We start from the raw sequence: 16,564 nt of genomic DNA on the forward strand, positions 1-16,564 counted from the left end.
CCGAACAGTGCTTGTCGGGAAGTTAGGAGAAAGTTTGCAAGAGGGGGAGGGGCGGCCTGTGTGGAACTTAGGGACTGTCCAGGGGTGCTGGGTGTCCCATACCTACTACCTTTGATTGTGCATGTTGGGGCAGAAGCCCAGGAACCCTCGGGACTGGCTTGAACCTAGCAGGCCTCATAGATGTGTGCGTAAATGCGCACACAACACACACAAAGCCTGCTCTGACCTTGCAGCGGGACCTGAGATTCCACATCTGGATGCGCCCCCTGCCACCTAGTTGGAGCAGGGGATTGCATTTAGGAGGAGAAGGTTAAAACTTTGCGTTTGGGTACGGAGAGTTTCCCAACGGACCTCCGGACCCCAAGCAACAATCCCAGCTCGGATATCTTCCGGAGCGAGCACTCTCACAATCCTAGCGTGCATGTTAAGTACTGGAGACACACTGTGCGAGCAACCCAACGCTGGAAAAAGTGGTTTGAAACCCAAAGAAGTATAGAAGGTGTAAATAAAAGGCAGGCGTGTCATAGAGGGTGAGGGATCTCCATAACACCTCATTCCATTTTTTTAAAGGAGGGGGACACTTCCCCACTGCCTGCAGCCTTGACCTCCAGGGCGGGATGGGGGGGGCGGGGGCGGGTAGGGACCACTGTGGCTCTTTCCTGAGGCTGTTTCCTGTCTGGCTCTTAGGGGCCCTCGGGATGACAGGGAGGGCCCTTCCTTTCATTTGCTAACACCCCTTCTCATCCATTAGTTTGAGGGGAGGGTCCAGGAGAGATGGTTTCCCATCTACATCAGGTCTCCGATAGTGCCCGGCGCTGGGTGGTTGGATGAGAGAGGTACTGCTACCTAAGTCGGTCCCTTAAGGGCTGCAGTAAGGAGACTTTAATTTAAGGTAATTAGTACAGGGTCTGGAAACTCTGAGGTAGGAGTCTGGGGCACCTGGGAGTCTGCCAAATACCCTAAGCATACCCGCCCCCAGAGGACGCGGGAGACCTGTGATGACCTCTTGTCCCTGTGCACTTATCTTCCTGCCGCAAGTAGTGCTCCCCACCCCCTGCCCTTCCTCACTGCCCTGCCTGGGTCCCGCTCCGGGGTGGGGGGTCAGCCAGGGCAGGAAACAGCCGGCTTGGCTGGAGCCAGGCTGACCGGCTAGATCTGGGAGTCCCCTCCTTCTTCCCTATGCAGACTCAGGCTCCCCTTCTCTTATCCACAGACACCCCCCCTTTTTTTTTTTACAGCTATCCGTCTGCATCCAGGTCCCCCAGTCTTTCTGAGTCGTGGCTTGTTCTCACCCTAGGAGCCACCATCATCGGCCCTCTTTAAGCCTTTGATTGCTTAAAATTTTTACATTTAGTGGGATAAGTGATTCATTAGTATGCAGAGAGTATGAACGCCTCAGTAGTGGAGAGACAGACGAGAAGCTGGATGAGGTGAGAAGGCATAAAGGAAGGTGCTGTGGATGAGACCCCGCTGAAAAGATGAAAGAACCCACCAGACTCCGCCTCAAACAGAAGACCACAGTGTATCAATAAGAATGACTCCTGGGCTGGCCTCTCTACTGCTATCAGGAGAGAGTTTGGAAAACAGCTTCTCTAGTACCCAGAAAGCTCCGAGTTCCATAGACCCAGTGTGGTCATACTCCCTTTAACTTGGAAGGAAAGTGGGACCAAGTTGCAGACTGGACTACATTACACACACACACACACACACACACACACACACACACACACACACAGATGGTGAAAATCCCGTGATTTCCCTTTTCCATGCAAGTGACGCCCGAGATCTTTACTCCCCTGGTCAGGAAGCACCCTCCATTTATCCTGTGTGTATGAGGTCATTCCTTCCCCTCTCAGACCACCAGAAACTCTGCAGCCAGCACCAAGTCGCTCAGCTGTCTGCTGCAGGTGAGACCTCGCATTATCACAGAGTCAATGCTTGTCCCAAACAAATCAAGTGCCCTCAGTGGTAGGGCACTTGAAGGGACAGAAGGATGGCTCTGTGGTAAAAGTACCAGCTGCCTAAGCAGACAGCTTGGGTTTGAATTCCAAGATAACCATAATGAAAGGAGAAAACTGATTCCCAGAAGTCGTCTGTCATCTGACCTCCACGGAACACTGCAGCATATACTGGTTCCCACCTAACGCAATAAATACATAAATAAAAAATATAATTACGAAAAATTTTAAAGGCGTTGGAGAGAGGGCTGAGGAGTGAAGGGCACGTGTTGCTTTCCACTGAGGATGCCAGTGGCTTCGGTTCCTAGCACCTACATGCTGGTTCACAACCGCCCTTAACTTCAGTTCCCCAGGATCCAATGCCCTCTTTGGACTTCTGTGGGCACCTGGCACCCACGTGGTGCATAGATGTGCAAGCAGGCAAAACACTCTTGCACGTAAGACAAAATTGAATAATCCGAAAAAATGAAAACAAACCAAACCGTGGGGCCCTTCGCTGACTTCACACTTGCAGGGCTAACCGTCACCTGGTGCCAGCCCACAGCAATCAGACGGTCTACACTGACAGGCCAATAGCTGTGCGTACGCAGTCTCCCTTTTTCTAGCCCAAACAAACGTCGATTATTTTTATACAGTTGAGTATGACCTTGAACATGTGATCCCCTGCCTCCAAGGCCTGAATGCCAGGGTTATAGACATGTACCATCCCCCCCCCGCCCCGATTTATTAGGTGCTCAGGATTGACCACCCCCACCCCTCCACCCTGATTCCCCAGCTGCAATCTCCCCACCGCATCCCCCATGTGTGTGCATGTGTGCATGTGTGTGTGCATGTGTGCGTGTGTGTGTGTGTGTGTGTGTGTGTGTGTGTGTGTGTTCTCTCTCTCTCTCTCTCTCTCTCTCTCTCTCTCTCTCTCTCTCTCTCTCTCTCTCCTCCCTGAGTCACAACCCTGGCCTAGCAGTCCCCTTCCCATTGTGACAGTTTGTTTTAAGCCCTCACAGAGATAAGGCTTTTCCTAGACGTAAACTGGGCTTAGTGGTGCAGGCCTGTAATCCCCGGCACTCAGGAAGCAGAAGCAAGATTGCTGGGATTTTGAAACCAGTTTGCCCTACCTAGTGAGTTCTAGGCCTGTCAGTAAAATAGTGTCTCAACAGAAGATAAGGGATTGGCTCGGGGAGAGGGGGGATTGTGTGAGGTGTGGCGGGGAGGGGGGACGGGGAGAGGAGGCATGAATAAGAACAAAGAATATAATGACAAAAGTATACATATGGAAATAACAAAACTTGACTTTGTAGAATAAAGTTAAAAACTTAATAAGACATTGACAAAATGGCTCAAGGGATAAAAGGGCTTTCTTGCCTCGAAACTTGACGACGACCTGAGTTTGAGCCGCAGGACCCACTACATAGTAGGAGAGAACCCCACAAAGTTGTCCTTTGATCTCCATACACACACACACACACACACACACACACACACGTGTGAGTACACACCCACAGACACACATACACACTCCAGAGGTAATAAAAATGAACCCCCCCAAACCGATAAGAACAAAGCAAGGGGAAAAGTTGCTGTGCATTTGAAATAACAGAACAGACTAGCCACGGGGCCTCCTACACTCTCTAAATGGTGAGACACCCGCATCTGCTGCAGCCCAGCCACTCCTCTCTTGGCTCACTTAACCCCAGGGAGTCCAAAGTTCCATGAGGTTTAAACTACAGCGCCCCTCACCTGCCCGCCAGATTTGGCGGCCCTAGTTAATGAATACCACCACTTTAAACGGATTTTTCTTGGTGGTGGCTTCAGTGTGTGTGTGTGTGTGTGTGTGTGTGTGTGTGTGTGTGTGCATGTGTGCACACGAATACACACACTTCATGCAGAGGCCAGAAGCTGATCACAGGTGTTTTGTTCTATTGTCGTTACCCCTGGTTTTGGTGACATAGTTTCTCACTCAGCCTAGAGTTCTAACGATGGCTACACTGGCTGGACAGAGAGCCTCAGGGACTCTCTCCGTGCTCCCTCCCCTACCCCGTTGTGCTAAGGTCACAGGTATGTGCCCCCTTGGCTTTTACACCTGGTGCAAAGCATCAAAACTCAGGTCCTCAGGCTTGCATGGCAAATGCTTCCCCCACTGAGCTATCTCCCCCGAACTACACACACACACTCTTTATTTTTCTCCTGTTGAGACACAGCCCCATATATCCCAGGGTAGCCTAGAAACGAATGTAACTGAAAATGGCTTCTAACACACGTTCTTCTCAGTGGTGATATTACAGGCATGCACTACCTCACCGGGCTTGCATGGAGCTGGGGATTGGGAGATTGAACCAGGGCTTTGTGCATGGGAGGCAAACACTCTATGTCCTCAGCCCATGACAGTTCTTCGGTGAACAGCCCTCTGTATTAGCATCAGTTTTCCTCACTGTTAATTACAAAGACAGCGGCTGCTCACATATCCTAGGCTGGGTTGGAACTCTCTGTGTAGGCAAGGGTCACTCTGAACACCTGATCCTTTTGACTCTACCTCCCCACAGCTCCCATTTAAAAAAAAAAAAGAATTTGATAGGGCCAGGCATGGTAGTCCAAGCCTTTGATCCCAGCACTTGGAAGGCAGACACAGGCAGATCTCTGTGAGTTCAAGGCAACCTAGTCTACAGAGCGAGTTCCAGGACAGACAGGGCTACATAAAGAGCCCCGTCTCAAAAAACAAAACAAAACAAAATAAAAAACAATAAAAAAGAGGTTTGTAGACTTATTGACATTGCTGAACTGAGTTGTAGAGCTCAATGAACCTTTCCTGTTTTTGAGACAAAGTCTTGCTGTGTAGCCCGCACTGAACACACTTGAACTCACGACTCTCCCGTCTCCACATCCACCGAGTGCTGGAATTGCAGGTATGAGGCATCATGCCCTCCCAAATACTTTACCAAAACATTTGTTTGATGTTTAGGGAAGGCACGGGTGTGTGCGCACACAAGGCAAGAGCAAGATATGGAGATCAGTAGTGACTTGCCAGAGGTGGTTCTCGGGGCTGCAGAGATGCCTCCCTGGTTAAGAGTAACTGCTGCGGGGGTTGGGGATTTAGCTCAGTGGTAGGGCGCTTGCCTAGCAAGCGCAAGGCCCTGGGTTCGGTCCCCAGCTCCGGAAAAAAAAAGAAAAAAAAAAAAAGAGTAACTGCTGCTCTCCCAGAGGACCCAGGTTCAGTTCCCAGCATTCCTATGATAGCTGAAAACCACCCTTAACTACAGTTTGTGGGATCCCACTTCCTTCTCTTATCTCCATAGCCATCTGGCATGCCCGGAGCACACATACATACAGGCAGGCAGGACACTCATATACATTAAAAAAAATAAATAAATAACTTGGTTCTCCCCTTCCACCACGTGGGTCCCAAGGACCGGATTCAGGTCTTGTGGCTTGGTGGCAAGCACCTTCACTGGCTTAGCTATCTCAGTGGTTCTTTATGTTTGTTTGAGAAAAGGTCCTCTGTGGCCCGGCCTGGCTGGCCTCAAACCCTTTATGTAGCAGAAGCTGGCTTTAAACAGCTGCTGTTGCCTTCCAGATGCTAGACTCATAAGCTATGAGCCACCGCACCCAGCAAACAGTACATATCTAACAGGAAAAAGGAGCAGAAGACAGACGTCACACAGAGGCAGCTGGTGACATGGCTCAGTGGCCGGTCGCATGCCTGTCCTGTACAGTCTTACGTTCTATGGCCAGCACAACCAGTAACCAAACCAAACCACCACATCCCACATGAGGAGTGTTTATAACAGATACTGCTTTTCTAGGTAGTGTAATAGGTATGTCAGTGAAACACTTAGACATTTATAGGGGCCGGAGAGACAATCTCTTGCTACTCTTGGCAAGGACCCGAGTTTGTTCCCTGCACCCACATTGATGACACTGTGATGAAGAGCACTGGCTTCTCTTCAGAGAACCTAGGTTCGATTCCCAGCACCCACACAGTGACTCACAACTGTTAATAATTTCCATTCCAGGGGGTCTGACGTCCTCTTCTGGCCTCCCAGGGCATTGCACTCACATGGTGCACAGACATACGTGCAGACAAAACTCTCATACACATAAAATAAAATAAATACCTTTCTTCCTTCCTTCCTTCCATTTTTGTTTGTTTAGTTGTTGTCTTTTGAGAGAGAGAGAGAGAGTCAGAGAGACAGAGAGACAGAGACAGAGACAGAGAGAGACAGAGAGAGAGAATTCTCTATGTAGTCCTGGCTGTCCTGGAACTCACTCTGTAGACCAGGCTGGTCTCGAACTCAGAGATCCACCTGCTCTGCCTCCCAAGTGCAGGGATTAAACGCGTGTGCCACCACCACCACCTGGCTATAAATATATCTTTTAAAAATGGTTTATAGGAATGCTCTGTCTGCACGTACACCTGAATGCTAGTAGAGGGCATCAGATCTCAGTACAGATGGTTGTGAGCCACCATGTGGTTGCTGGGAATTGAACCCAGGCCTGACCTCTGAAAGAGCAGCCAGTGCTCTTAACCACTGAGCCATCTCTCCAGCTCCTCTAAATACATTTTTTTTAAAAGTTGCAATTGGGGGTGACTTCCCAACTTATAGAAACTTGAAGAAGCATGTACAGACCCGCTCCTGATCTGTCTTCAGCAAACCTTCTGGAATACGACATAAAGAAGGCTGCCACAGGGGTTGGGGATTTAGCTCAGTGGTAGAGCGCTTACCTAGCGAGCACAAGGCCCTGGGTTCGGTCCCCAGCTCCGAAAAAAAAAAAAAAAAAAAAAAAAAAAAAAAAAAAAAGAAGGCTGCCACAGAAACTTCCTGAACCAGAAAAGACTTTTAAACCAGCAGTTTAAAGCAGTTTAAGAGCCTCGAAATGAAGCAAGAGCCAGGCAGGGTGCTATAACCGTCCACATCTTCTTGAGACACAGACAGCCTACCCTGGAGTGGTACAAATGAATCAGTCCCCAGTGGACTCGTTCATGCCGGCCATTAAAGGTGCTGATTATTACCAGCAAGGGTCCACCAGGACATCAGAGACTGGAGAACGATAAAGAGGCAGGCATTGCTAAGAGACATGATGGTGTAAGAGGTGGTGTTTGATGCCCACGTCTCAGGGCCAGGTCAGACTATGTTAACCAGAATTGAAAAAGAAATTAATTCGCCAAGGACCATGTGCTGGGCAGTTGTCAACTTGACACAAGCCAGGGTCAAGTGGGAAGAGGGATGTTCCATTAGGACATCAGATTGGCTTGTAAGCAAGTCCATGGGGAACATGTGCTTGGTGAAAAATATATCTAAGGGGGGAGGCTAGTCCACTGTGGAGGGTACCTCCCAGCCCCGGGCAGATGGTCTTAGGATGTATAAAAAAGGGAAGCTGAGCAAGCCGTGGATAGCAAGCCCGTAAGCAACATTTCTCCATGCCTTTACCATGGTTCCTGCCTCTGCTTGACTTCCCACCCTAACTTTCATTCAGGGTAAGCTCTATAAATATGGGGAGGTAAACCCTTTCCTCCCCAAGTTGACTTTGGAAATGGTCTTTATCATTAGAAAGAGCAAGCTGAAGGCAGGTGGTGGTGACACTTGAGTGGCAGAGGCAGGTGGATCTCTTGGAGTTTGAGGCCAGCCTGGTCTCACGGAGAGAGTTCGGGACAGTCAGGGCTACAGAGAAACCCCATCTCAGAAAACACAGAGGTGGGGCTAGCGAGATAGCTCAGCGGTTAAGAGCACTGGCTGCTCTTCCAGAGGTCCTGAGTTCAAATCCCAGCAACCACATGGTGGCTCACAACCATCTGTAATGAGATCCGATGCCCTCTTCTGGTGTCTGAAGACAGCTACAGTGGGGAGGTGGGGGAGAGAGACTGAGTGACTAGTCCAGTGGGGTTCTAGGGCTTTTGCTGAAGGCCACAGAAGGACACAATCTCTAAGAGGTAGGAGATGCTTCAACAGCCAGAGATGGCTTAGACCGGTTATAAGCAGATTAAAAGGAAACAAGTCAAACATCTGTGGGCAGATTTTCATTGAGCCAGAGTCTCTAGGGGGCAAGTTGACAGAAGATCAAATAATGATGTTGGTGAGAAGCCCATAGGACTGAATGAGCAGCTTATCGTCGGGGTTAAAAAATACAACAAACAAACAAAACCCTGCCAGGTACGGTTGGTTTCTTCCGCATTCCGGGGGGTGGGGTGGGGGGGGGGGGTAGGTCTCTGGGGATAGGAGCCTTCCAGACACTTTCCTAATGGAGTGGCCAAGAACAACTGCAGGTAAGGACCAGGCGCTGTAACTGAAAAACCTCATGTTAAATTGTGGCTCTATTGGTCTTCTCCGAATTACCATTCGGAGACGTCTATGGGCGAGAGCACGTGTTGGAGGCAGGTGTGTCTGGTTCCTGGTGGCCGTCGGAGTATAAGAGGCAATTAAACATCAGTTGGCAGATAGAGAAAGAACAGGTTAAATGTTAAATGCAGGTTAAAGGGATTAAACGTAAGCTAGGAGTGGGCAGGCTTCCCAACGCACTATGTATATTTCATTCAGGGGCGGGGTTTGTTCGTCCAAACAGCCTCCCTCAGTAGCCAGATGTTGCCTATGGTGGGGGGGGGGAGACACTGGCTATGCCTGCAATCTAGAGCTTAAAGGAGGTGGACATACCATAGCCCTAAGGAATACAGGTTTACCCTGAGAAAACAAATGCTGGTCAACCTTTGGCCCTAAGCCAAACTAAGCATCCCTTAGCTGACCCCTCAAGCTCATCAGAGGCCCTGAGAATACACCACGTTTAAAATAACAGTTGTAGGGGTTGGGGATTTAGATCAGCGGTAGAGCAATTGCCTAGCAAGCGCAAGGCCCTGGGTTGGTCCCCAGCTCGAAAAAAAAAAAAAAAAAAAAAAAAAAAAAATAACAGTTGTAGCCAGGTGGTGGTGGTACATGCCTTTAATCCCAGCACTCTGGAGAAAGAGGATTGAGACTCCGGACAAACATCTGAGGTGCATATTTTACCAAAGCAGACCTGGCCTCCAGGTTTTCCCAGCATCCCTCAGTCCCTACCTGACATACTCAACCCTTTATCCTGAACTTTCCATTTATATACATATATATTTATATATATATACACAAATATATTTTTATATACATGTGTTTTATATATTCTATTTATATATTCTATTTTATATATTAAATACAGATAAATATATATTTTTTTTTAAGAAGACATATTTATGAGGCTGGAGAGATGTGCACAGTGGCTATGACCGCTTACTGTTTTTGCACAGGACCCATGTTTGGTTCCTAGCACAGACACAGTGGCTCACAGTCCTCCGTAACTCCAGTTCCAGGGGATCTAACACCCTCTTCTAACCTCCATGAGCATATACGCCCACGTGCGTGACGATTTCCTTTAGCAGCCAGGAGATTTCACTGGATCCCCTGGAACTGGAGTTACAAATGGTTCTGAGCTACCATGCCTATACTGGGAACTGAAACCAGATTCTCTGTGAAAGCAGGAAGCTCTCTTAGCCACTGTGCCGTCCCTCCAGCTCATAGTATCACCTTAGTTTCTAATTTGTGTTTGTTGATTGGTTGGTTTTTCAAGACAGGGTCTCTCTGTGTAGTCCTGGCTGTTCTGGAACTCGCTTTGTGTACCAGGCTGGCCTCGAACTCAAAATCCACCTGCCTCTACCTCCAGAGTGCTGGGATCAAAGGTGTGCATGCACCTTTCTAATTTCTATGATTGCTTGACCCTTGATCAGAGCAATGGTTATTTCTCCAATCCTACTTTTCACTATGGGATGGAGGCTCAGGGCTTTGCATGGCTGTGTTCATGTTCATGTTCGTCTTCTGTTAAAAGGTTCCATTATTGCTGGATAACATAATGCTAACCCTTAAGTGGTTTATAGGCTTAGAGATCCATTGGAGAGACTTGTGAACACACTTAACAGCCAGAGAGAGGGCTCCTCGGTTAAGAGCACTGGCTGCTCTTCCAGAGGACCGGGGTTCAGTTCCCAGCACTCATGTGGCAGCTCACAACTGTCTGGAACTCCACTTCCAGGGGATCCAGTGCCCTCACACAGACACACATGCATTTTACATTTTACACCAGTGCACATAAAATTTAAAAGTCATAGGAAAAAAAAAGATGTGAACTCAGTTCACAAAAGGATTTCAGTGCTGGTGCAGCTGGGAAGCACTAGGTTGAGAAGCCAGGTTGAGATGCTTGAGACCAAAGAGAAGCCAGGAGGAGTGGCTCCAGTCTTTAATGGCAGCACTTGGGAGGTCGAGGCAGGAGGATTGTCAAGAATTCAAGGGCAGTCTAGCTAAAGAGTGAAACCCTGTCTCAGTAAACAAACAAACAAATAAAATAACAGACTCCGTAACCCAGCAATAGGAGGTGAGACAGGAAGATCAAGTTCAAGACCACCCTTGAGTATATACTGAGTCCAAGGACAGTCTGACCTCCATGAGACCACGTGTCAGCACACGAAATAAATCCAAAAGGTAAGAATAGGCTTGGAGATGGCTTAGTGGATAAAGTGCTCGCTATAGAAGCATGAGGACCCGAGTTCAAATCCCCAGCACCCACGTAGTCCACATCTGTAATCACTACTTTAGCTCTACCAGGGAAATGACAGAAAAAGACAGAAAACACTCCAGAAGCTTAAGGGCCAGCTATCCTGGTGCATACACTGGTGAATGACAAGGGAGACCCTGTGACCAACAGGGTAGATGTGAGGACAAATGCCAGAAGCTGTCCTCTTACCACCACATGAACACCATAGTGCTCACATATCCACATTCATGTACACAAACATACATGTACATGTAAACACACACACACACACACACACACACACACACACACTAAAATAAATAAAAATAAAGAGAAAGGCTGGCCTGATGGCTCAGCAGGTTTGATCCCCCAGGCTCATGGTGGTCGGAGAGAACTGACTCCCCCAAGTTCTCCAGTGACCTTTACTCACAAGCCATGACCCAGGCTCAAGGCTGCATCTAAGTGTGCTCAAGCACACACGCTAAGTAAGGACATTTAAAAAGAGGCTCATGACCGTCAAAGGCACGGAGACCAGCTGACCCCCTGTTTCTTCTGTTGGTGTCAGCACAGAGATGGGCAGATGTCCCACCTGCAAGGCTCTAATAGCCCCTCAGCCCCGTCTCACTGCCAGGAGGCCAGCCCAAGTTGAGGTGCCATTGTTTGGTGAGGCAACACTTTTTCCAACTCTCTCTGTCCCTTTGTCTCTCTGTCTGTCTCTATCTCCCACCCCCCCTCCGCTCACCCCACCCTCCCACCTGTCTTGGTGTTTTGTTTTGGTTTTTGAGACAGAGTTTCTCTGTGTGGCCCCTGGCGGTCCTGGACCTCTCTCTGTATAGATCAGGTTGATCTCGAACTCAATCGATGTCTCTACCTCCTGAGTTCTGGGGCCAAAAGCATATACCACCACACTGGTATATGCAGCCTAAGCTAATACTTCCCAGTCACTGTTAAAAGGGGCTGGTTCACCGCCTACCACTGCTAAGAAGCCTCTTCACCTTGCCTTCAACCTCATCAGAGAGGAGAAGGGACCTAGGTTGCTGTTGGGATATCAGAGAGTAGAGAGAACCTATTAGAACCTAAGGAGGAGAACAGAATAAGGCAGAGAGCTTGCTGGTGTGTGTGTGTGTGTGTGTGTGTGTGTGTGTGTGTGTGTGTGTGTGTGTGTGTGTGTGTGTTAGAAGAAGAGGGAGGCTGAGAGACTGGGGGCCAGAGTTTAAGGTGGCAGGGGATTGGAAAGGTGGAGCAATGGGAGGGTGGAGGAGAGTTAGTAGGAGGCTCATTGTCCCGGTGTGGGGAAGTCTTTTGTTTCCTCTCTTCCCTTGGCAGCCTGTCAGGATGTGAGGCCAAGCCCCCCTCCCATGCCAATATCTCCGGCCCCAACCATTAGACTGCTCTTTCCTCTACTATTGTGTTACTGATGGGAAAGGGGGCGGGGCAGGGGCCGGCTGGAGACAAACTCTGGTTGGGATTAAGAACTATTAGTGGTTAGGGGCTAGCTTACCGGGAGTTCTAGAAGGACCTAAAGAACCAGAGCTGGCTAGGTCAGCTTGGCCGGGTAAGATCTGTGTTGGGGAGGAGCAGGAAGCCAGGCCCCGGGTGGGGCCACCACAGAGGGTAGCAGGTCGGGCCAGGGGGAGGTAGGCTGGGTCCCAGAGGAGATGACGCAGGGCTTCAGGCGTCTCCCAGCCCCCACTATTCTTGTCTGGGAGCCAAACAGCACACCTGAACCCCAAGATTGCCCCCACCCCCTCCATTCCCTGAGGTTGACATCACCCCAGTAAGCTTGCAAATTCAGGTGTCCCTGGGCTCTCTAAGGTTCAGTTCCCTTGATGCTCTCCCTCCTTCCCAGGATCTAGTAGGATCCATGGAAGAACCCTGGAATGCCATTCCTCCTGCTGCTCCCTCCTGGACTTTTTTTTTTTTTTTTTTTTTTTTTTTTTTGCTCCATCAGCTGTCCTGCAGGAAGGGCGCCCTGCTCTGCTTCGCCTCCCTTCCCGAGCCTTTTGTTTGCTGGGTTTTCAGGAAATTGGAGGGGTGGTGGCCAAGGGCTCATCTGCCCTAGGGACTGGACATGGTTGTAGTGGAGGGGGTAGGGACAGAATCACCAGACTCTGGGGAACTCACGGTGGGAGGGAGGGAGGATTGGGGACATCGCCAGGAAACTATTATAAGAGGTCTCTTTCGGAGGTCCGGGTTGATTGGACTTCCTGATCGGACAAGGAAAGGATTGATTTGTGTGTGTGTGTGTGTGTGTGTGTGTGTGTGTGTGTGTGTGTGTGTGTGGTGTCTGAGAGGCTGGGATGACATGAGGTCACTTTAATAACTTGGCAAAGTGTTGACACAAAGGGGGAAGAACAGTTATTGAATGCCACAAGTTCATCCTCCTGCAGGACTCCTAAGAAGTGGGGAGGTAGCACGTAGTCAGATCGCGCCGCCTCTGAGGTTTAGGTGTTGCTTTTGTTTGTTTGTTTTTTTTTTTTTTTTTTTTTTAATTTAAAAAAAAAAAAACTAGAGAAAGGGACGCCCAGCGCCTAGACCCAGAATTCCCGCCTTCCCAGCATACAATCGCAGAAACTACGCCAGTGTGGACGCTCTGGCACATGAGCGTCCTCTCGTTGATTGCCCTCTCTGAAGCCAGCCTGGGCGCCGCCACATTCCCTTCCTAGAGGGCGGGGCCTGTGCAGTCACGTGAAGAGTAAGACTGGTTTAGGTTTACAGTGGAGTGGGGAATCAGTTTCTACAACTGCAGTCTACAGGAATGACTATCTATCTCTCTATCTCTCTATCTATCTGAGACAGGTCTGGCTATGTAGTCCAAGCTGTCCTTAAACTTGAGGCCCGCCCACCTCTGTTTCATCAGTTCTGAGATAAGCCACCATGCCCAGTTTGAGGCTGGTGGGTGACTTAATTCTGAAAGGGGAAAAGAGAGATTTAATAACCAGATTAATCCTGTGTTGTGGTCCTGGACAACGTGTTTCTCTTTCAAAAATTCTTTACGTGGGGCTGGGGATTTAGCTCAGTGGTAGAGCGATTGCCTAGCAAGCGCAAGGCCCTGGGTTCGGTCCCCAGCTCCGGGAAAAAAAAAAAAAAGAAAAAAATTCTTTATGTGTTTTCTTGTTTTGCCTGCATGTATGTGCCTCATGTACACACACCCCAGAGTTCAGGAGAAGGTGCCAGGTCCCCTCGAACTGGAGTTACAGATGTTTGTGAGCCACCATATGGGTCCTGGGAACCAAAGTAAATCAAGTCCTCAGTAAATCAAGGAGTGCCCTTAACTGCTGAGACATCTCTCCAGCCCTGGGCAAAATATTTCTCAACTGACCTACGTCTGTATCTGAAGTGGAACAGAATTTGACCCAAAGGTTAAGGCAGCAGAGTGTATGGATGGAGGACAAGGACAACTGCTCCGACAGCTAATCTTCACTGTTAGCTTGACAGGATCTAGTGTCAACAACGAGGTGAGCCTCTGGGTAGGTTTGTGAGCATTTTCTTTTCTTTTCTTTTCTTTTTTTTTTTTTTTTCCGGAGCTGGGGACTGAATCCAGGGCCTTGCTGGGGACTGAATCCAGGGCCTTGCGCTCGCTAGGCAAGCGCTCTACCACTGAGCTAAATCCCCAACCCCTTGTGAGCATTTTCTAGATAGCATAACTGAGGTGGGGAGACATAGCCTCACTGTCGCCTAGCATCTTATTGTAGGCTGGGGACTGAAGGAAAAGAACTGAGCTGAGGACCAGCATCCGTCTCTCTCTGCTCCCTGACTAGATCCAATGTGGCCCAGGTGCGTCCTACTCCAACAGTGAGCTAGAATAACCGCTTCCCTGGGCTGCTTTCGTTACAGAGATCAAGACTGCTCATCCAGTTCCAGCCACCCTGAGGATGTTTGCTAGCCCAAGAGAATGGTAGTCCTCTTGTAACAAAAGCAGCCCTTATGTCACTGAACAGTCACCTCCTCGGCTGTTATCGTAACCCAATCAGTGTTATCTTCAGCAAAGCTACTGAGAGACTAATCAGATTTTGACCCAAAGGTTAAGGCAGCCAAGCAGCAGATGTCATACAGGGACCTTGGGTTCCCAGGACCCACATGGCGCCTTGCAAACATCTGTAACTCGTTCCAGGGGACCTGAAGCCTTCTCCTGACCTCTTTGGGCACTGTGCATGCACATGGGGCACACACAGGCTGCTGGGTGGCTTCCAGAGGCTCTGATTGTTAATCGAAGTGAAGCTAATTGGGACGGATATGGACTGGCATGTTTTTAAGCCCAGCACTCAGGAGGCAGAGACAGGCAGAGTTCAAGGACAGCCTGGTCTACATAGTGAGTTCCAAGCCAGCAGAGATTACATTAGTGAGACCCTCTGTTTAAAAAAAAATAGAAAAAGAAAAGCCAGAGGGTGGCAGCTCCTCCCCCCTCCTTCCTCCTCCTTCTCATTGCTTTGAGGTAGGTTCTAATGTAGACTATGCTGGCCTCAAACTCTCTATGTAGACAAGGACGACCTTGAGCCCTCAGTCCTCCTGTCCTTGCCTTCTGAGCGAATGGTGGGGTTATAAGCAGGAACTACCATGACCAGTATAGTTTATTTGGTTTTTCCTCTGTTCCAGGGAGAGAGGCTTGTTATGAAAGGATTGCCCTGATAGGCCCTCCTGACACAGGAGCTGATTTTGGGCTGCGTATTGAAGACGTTTCGCTGGATGAAGTTTTCCCATGGTAACAGTTAGAGTCTCCCTAGTGCTATAATACCGGCGTATTTATACCTCTGAGGTTCAGTTGAGTGCCAGCAGGAGGGTCAGGAGTTCAAGACCTACCTGGGCTACATGAAACCCAGTCTCAAAAAAATACCAGACAAAACCACACTTAAAATACAATCAAGAGGGGCTGGAGAGATGGCTCAGCGGTTAAGAGCACTGACTGCTCTTCCAGAGGTCCTGAGTTCAATTCCCAGCAACCACATGGTGGCTCACAACCATCTGTAAAGAGATCCGATGCCCTCTTCTGGTGTGTCTGAAGACAGCTACAGTGTACTTATATATAATAAATGAATAAATCTTAAAAAAAAAAATACAATCAAGAGCCGCCAGATGTGGTAGATCATGCCTTTCATCTCAGCTCTTGGGAGGCAGAGGCAGGGGGATCTCCGAGTTTGAAGGAATAAGGCCGGCACGGTGGTGAGATACCTATAATTCCAGCACTTGGGAAGTAGAGGCAGGACGCTCAGGAATTCATCCTCAGCTATGCAGCCTGGGTTACTTAGGAGCCTGTCTCAAACGATCGCACAGACCAAGTGGAGGACCAGAGCAGTTTTTATTTTCGTAGTCATCATGGGGCGAGCCACATCTGAGTTTTAAGAAATTCCAAAAAAATCACCAAATACTATCTGAAACATGGGTAGCAGCAAGGATGTCAAATGTGTCCTTGGTAGAGCCACAGTGGGTGTGGGAGGCTGTGCCCACATATGTTCGTATGCACGTGGAAGCCTAGGTCAGGTGTCTTTCTCAGTAGCTTTCTACTTTATTTCTTAGGATGGTTCTCTCACTGAACTTGAAGCTCACCAGTGCAGCTAAGCTAAGCCCCGGGATCCTCCTGTCTGCCTCCCTAAGTTCATGTCTCCAAGGAGGACCAGTGAAATGGCGCAGCGGGTAAAGGTACTTGCTGCTCCTGCAGAGCTCCCAGATTCGGTTCCCATCAGCTATGTGGTGGTTCACAATCATCCGTACCTCCAGTCCCAAGATCGAGTACCCTCCTCTGACCTCCATGGGCACCAGGCACACATGTGACGCACATACATACATGCAGACAAAACGCTCACAACATTTAAAAAACAAAACTATTTAAACTTTCCATCTTCAGTTCCCTAATCTAATGAAACCACAATAGTAGCAGCATGCACGCATTGAACGGTTATGCATATTTAATACGATACTGTGTGAGGGGAAAAAAAATCACTGAATATGTATGCATTGGACTAAAGAGTCAATATGTTAAGGCTTGCATGTACTGTAGCATCAGTTAGTGTGCCTGACTGACGCTGTGTGTTTAATCTCGGGGCGGGGGTGGGGACAGTGCTTTTTTAGGAAAATAA

Source organism: Rattus rattus, chromosome 16 (assembly GCF_011064425.1).
Source record: "Rattus rattus isolate New Zealand chromosome 16, Rrattus_CSIRO_v1, whole genome shotgun sequence".
NCBI classification, from domain to species: domain Eukaryota; kingdom Metazoa; phylum Chordata; class Mammalia; order Rodentia; family Muridae; genus Rattus; species Rattus rattus.